Genomic DNA, 6,000 nt, shown 5'->3' on the forward strand with positions numbered 1-6,000 from the left:
GCAGGGTCATTGTCTTAGGATGTACCAAAAAAAGGAGTGTTCTCATTTACCTAAGTCACAATTCAACATATCAAGGGTCTGGGCAAGTGTTTGCTGTGGGAAGCTATTCTCAGGAAAACTTAAAATATTACATGTAAGTAATAGTAATTAGAGTGCTGATGGCACATCCCCACACTAGGACTTGGGGTGCCTCTTAACAGTATTGCTTATGACAAACTGTCCCAAATTAATTGTCTAGGTCCCCTCTAGAGTCAGTGGGGAGAGCCAGATGGCTCTTGAGATAAGAGAGCCCATAATTCTCAGAAATGTCAGCCTTCAATGCCTGTTTCTCTAACTGGAGAGTGAACCTATGCCAACACTGAACATTAAAGCTGGAATGATGTAAAACAAATTTCACACATAAGGTCTTTACATTGATGTGTTTTCTAAAAAATAAGGAATAGCTCAACTGCAAGGAAAAAATTATCCTTCTCCTTAACTGTATGAATCAAAGTAAATTCCTCATGGTGTCCAAATGACAGAGGTCCATACATCAGTCAGTCATCTGCAAAACACCAGATTTTACTAAAGTAATTACTACAGTCCTATCCATGTTTGAGTTCTTTAATCAAAAAAAAACAAAAAAAAAACAAACAGAAGGCAATTAGATCTCATAGTTTTTACAAATCAGAACTAATGGACAGAGATATTAAAGATCAGATTTTTCAAGTTCACGAGGTTGATATAGATAACACATTCTTTGAAATACTTGTTATTTATATTACCTAATAGTACAGTTATTAGAGTTGAGAAGGGATGCAAGATGTTGCAATTTGCAACAACTTAGTGTGGCTAAAAATGAGCAACAGCTAAACTTTATAGAACATCCATAGTTAAAAAAACCTAACCAAACCAAAACCAATCCTAAATCGAAATAATCTCATGAGGAGGTTTTCTCATTAAACAAATCATCCAAAGGGAAGAGTTGTGAAATGATTCTGACTTATAAACATATGAAAACTAACCTAAGATTTCTGTGCTGTTGAGAAATGCTCTGTAATAGTGAACTTCAGCACCTTTGGTTCCCATTTTCTGTACTAATGAATTATATAAGATTGTAGCTAGAGCCAGTGCCTGTAAGCTACCAACAGTAAGCTGTCAGTGAATTCTCTCACCGCTGCTCACAGTCTTGTCCCACAAATGCACCAGCTAATGACTTATTGAATTAAGTCAGCTGAGAGTGAAGAGATAGCTGTGTCAGAAAGAACTGAGCAGGTATTCAGCTGAAGTTAGTATCACCAAGCTGACAGGCCAGAATGTGTTTGTTTAAAAGTACAGTTGAAAGGATCTTAACACACATCTTAACACATTTTGTAGAATCTGGATGAAAAATATGTCATACGTTATATTTTGTTCTCAAGGCATATGTGCTGCACTAATGATTAAAACTCATCTGGAGTTAAAAACAGTCACCACACCTTTCAAAAATCCTACTGCAACACCAAGTGTATGTCGTAAGCAATGCCTGCAGAGTGACAAATATTGTTGGCTCTAGGACTGTCTAGTGATTTCCTGACTGTGAAGATGCAGGTATCTGGACAGGGAGAGTGGTACAGTGGAGACTGTGGGCATGTGGCCAGAGCAGAGGAAGCTTCCCAATGTTTCCAAGCCAGCTAGACTCAACTGAGACTTCCAGAGCCAGGCCACAACACAGTCTTTCATTTTCCCTATGAGCTATGTTTTGTTCAGAAAGCAGTTTCCTTGCTGCAGTGTTTGAGACCAGCCATAGGGAAGAAGTGTCAGAATGTCCTGTCTGTTGGGGTGGACAGTCTCCTTCATGACCAGCCCACCTCACTGAGCAACTAGAAAGACCAAGGCATTTGTGCTAGGCCACTGCCAGGAGATCAAGAGAGGTACTCATGGTACAGTGCAGAAACAGGACAGATTTTATGTGAATCATGCCTTTATTTCCTTCATGGTGAGGCAAAGCCTTGCTAGAATGTAAACTGATTCCCTTCCAGTAACCAACGTTTCTTAAGACTTGCTGATGAGAGCAAGTTTCTGTTGATTTGAAAGAAACTAGTAAAAAAAGATGACAAGGTGATAGAAAACTTATCCCAGCATTTAATTTGCTTTATTTTAGTTGAGAGACCTGTTTTACTCAAAACTTTGGAAGTAAAAAAATTGTCTTTATGCTTTTTCTTTTCTTTTTTTCTTTCTTTTCTTTTCTTTTCTTTTCTTTTCTTTTCTTTTCTTTTCTTTTCCTTTCCTTTCTTTTCTTTTCTTTTCTTTTCTTTTCTTTTCTTTTCTTTTCTTTTCTTTTCTTTTCTTTTCTTTTCTTTTCTTTTCTTTTCTTTTCTTTTCTTTTCTTTTCTTTTCTTTTCTTTTCTTTTCTTTTCTTTTCTTTTCTTTTCTTTTTTTTCCTTTCTTTTTCCTTTCTTTTCTTTTTTTTTCCTTTCTGTGGTTTCTCAAGAGAGCTGTACTATAGAGAGAAACCAGCTAGCAAAGGGCAGAGACAGCAATCAGGAATGATTACACCATACAAAAATGTCAGTGGCATAACATGATTTAACTGTGATGCCACAAATTATAGATGAATGTAGAGGCAGAAAAAAAATCAAAAGCAGAAAACACACTGTATCCTTTATATTCAAATCCCCTGAATTTTTCCAAATTCTTCTAACCAAGTCCAAGCATTACAGAAACTAGCTTTTTGTACTTTATCCCCTGAGAAATGGGTCTAGAAAAAAGTAGAAAAGCTGACTGGAGAACTCAAGATTAAACAACACTCATCCTGAAAGTTGGACAGGTCATATTTGCTAACATCCAAAGAGCAGATTCCTACACAAAATGTGCTGATGTAAAGAGGTTGGAAGTTGTGTGTAAGAACAGAATGTTTTGAAGGACATAAAAAACACTGGGCTTCAAAGGTCTGAAACAACATGATCTCTAAAATTCTGCTCCAGCCAAAAAGAACCACGTATGCAAAGACCTGAAGGAGGAAAAGGGGGACATGGAAGTTTGCTCTCAGTGTTTTATCACCTGTCTTTTCTTACTGATGGACTATCAGCATGTGCTTGAGCTGAAACCCACCTGAGTGCCAAGGATAGTCCTCAAACAAGGGGTATCTTGCTCCTGCATGCATTTACTAAAGCCTAGAAAGATCCTAGAGACTCTGGAGGTTCTCTGCCTTTGCTCCATATATGCAAGCTTACATAATATAGGGCAAGAGTGTTTTGAACTCTTGAGAAGAGACACCCAGAGACAACTTGCCTAGTTTGTTGTACATGATGGACAGTGTTCGTATTCTGAGAAAAAAAATCATGAAGACTTCATAATTTGGCTTTGGTCCTCCTAAGAAGGAGAACTAGACAGTTATATTTTTCTTTTAAAAGGAATCCAAATCAGCTAAAAACCCAACTGAAACACTAGTGAACCCATTTTAGCTGCTCACTTTGCTTTAACTCTCCTGGAAGATTTGTTTTATGTTATTTCTGTGAGAAAAGCAAGACCCCACCTGGCCACCTTATGGCCTGTGGTGGGGTGCTGAGATGGGAGCCTGCAGTGTACTTCCATAGTCAGTAAGTAAAGACAAGAAAATGCTTTCTTGGCCTTCCCCTGTTTCCCTTCAGGGCTGTGTCTGCTTCATCCTAGATTACGGCAGAAGTTTTGCTGGTTCAGGTAAATGGCAGTCTTTGCCTTTAACCCTGCTACTGCCCATCCACACCAGTTTACTACTGCTTGAGAAAGACAAGAGTCAATTGCTTTTAAACATTTTTTCAGGACCCTGCACTGGCATGTTGCAAAGCATTTATGTTAAAGGAATAAATAGATGATTCCTTACAATATTATTAAATGGTAGTATTGCAGTCTTTGGTGTACAGACAGGGGAAGGCAAGGTGTAGCAGAAACATCACCTCTAGAGCCTACACATTGGGTACTAGGAAAAGCTTAGAAATCTTGTTCTGAGGGTACAGCTTACTGCTGTAGGCACCTTCCTCTATATCCTCTCATGTGAGCAATGGCAGACACAGATATTGCGTCCTTCAGCCACGTCTTACAGAAACCACTAAGCACAAAGTTAGTACCTGCCAGAAAACTCTTCAAACACAAGGGCTTAAAGCTCTAGGTAAAGGACAAATATTAGACAATTCTGGTTCCTGGCAGATATTTGCCTGTTTGTCTGAACCATTTTGTGATGTAAACAATTTTGAAATGGCAATTCTGGAATTCCCCAGAAAATGGAGAAAACAGTTCCCACTCAACTGCAGTGTACACAGAATGACTAGTAAAATACTTTTCAATCCCTCCTAGTCTTCATAAAAAGCAGTTACATGACATGTCCTTCAACAACAGGTAAGGGACATAAAATGAAAAGATATTTGGGTTACAAAGCCAGATACTACAGGGAAATAACTTGGTAAAAAAGCTTCTAAAATTTTAGGTAATTTTAATTTTAACTAAACTTTACATGCAGTTTTCTTTATTCTGTCATGCTCTTCTTTCACTCCAGTGTTTTTTCTACTGAGTCTTTCTTTCCTCTTGAATAATCTTATTGAAAATAAAAGGCATGAAATCTAGGTGCAGCCTTGTCTTCAGCTAAAAAAAACCCTTTGAGGTGGTTACAGAATCACATCTTATTAAGAACTGCTTGAATGATTAAGACTAAAAAACTTGGTCAGCCCAACAAACTGCAAACGAGGGTGATGCCACCAACCAGGAAACACGCAGTGGCCCATCAGGTGGCTATAGCAACTGTTAGGGTTTTTTTTAGCTCCCATGCTTTTTTTCACCACAAGAACTGCATGACATTTTGAATCTCTCCAGTGATATATTAACTTGTCTCAGTCAGCAAATCCGTCAGTTTTTCCTAAGAGGTTCAGAGATGATTGTAACTGAGCCCTTTCATCAGCAGTGGTGTGTGCAATAGATAAATGGCCTGATTCTCATTTGTGCCAAATGGCTTATACTGATATAGCCCCTAATATGTGTGATGATAAAGTTCCTTACAATGGTACAACACTGTTCTCTTCTAATATAGAAATGAGCTTTACTAATACAGCTACATTCACACTACAGCCTGCCTAAACTTAGAAGTTTTACTGGCAGAGAGACACTGGTTAAGAGTGTGGGGAAAAAACATCACACACCTCTCTGACAAGTGTGCTGGCAGACACTGCAGAGGAGTCCCTAGATAGACAAAACAAGTTTCTGCAGGACAGCTGCAGCCGTCTGTGTATACTCTGCCTGCACGAGAAGCAATGTAGTTTGAATCCCCTTAGCTCCCTTTCACTGAGGTTGACCCAAGGTCTGAAGCCATGGTCATACCAGCCTAAAAGTGAATAGTCACTGAATTCCAGGAACTGGTAGGGGCAGTAACAGCAAAACAATACTTTTGCCAGTCTACATATCTTTTCCCTGAGGAAGGAAGTGCACCACTATAAGGACTATAAATAAGGCCTGAAGAGCCTGAGCTGTATCTATTCAATTATAACAGGAAAGTTAAAATAGCCCAGAAGCTGGGCTAATCTGAGGCCACTTTCTGAGTAAAGATGACTGCACTAAGAGATGCAGTAAGAGATGCTTTACTGCAGCATATCAAAACGTAAAGCAGATCACATAGATATACTAAGCCACGGTGATTTAGTAGGTGGTAGAAATAACATTGTTGTATGAGAGAACAAAATTTCAGGCAATGTCAGGGAAGCTGTACTCAAACAGCAAAGGGGGTTCTGAAGAATGGCAAATTTGGATGTCTCATTGTGACTCAGAATCTGAGTAGGCTGCTGAGTAGGCTCCCCACTGCCTAATCTACAATATTCTGCCATGTACAATTTTCCTCCCATTGTTTTAAGGGACTAAAATTAGTGCAACAGGTGACTGTGGAATACATGTATGGAAATAATGAAACTTGTATATTGTGCTCTCAGTGAAACAAAAATTAGAAACTGTTTACTTTAGATCTTGATCATCCTACTAGACTGTGTATTTTTGCAGCAACCCCTAGATTATCCTGTAGGA

The sequence above is a fragment of the Motacilla alba genome, chromosome Z (assembly GCF_015832195.1).
Source record: "Motacilla alba alba isolate MOTALB_02 chromosome Z, Motacilla_alba_V1.0_pri, whole genome shotgun sequence".
NCBI lineage: Eukaryota > Metazoa > Chordata > Aves > Passeriformes > Motacillidae > Motacilla > Motacilla alba.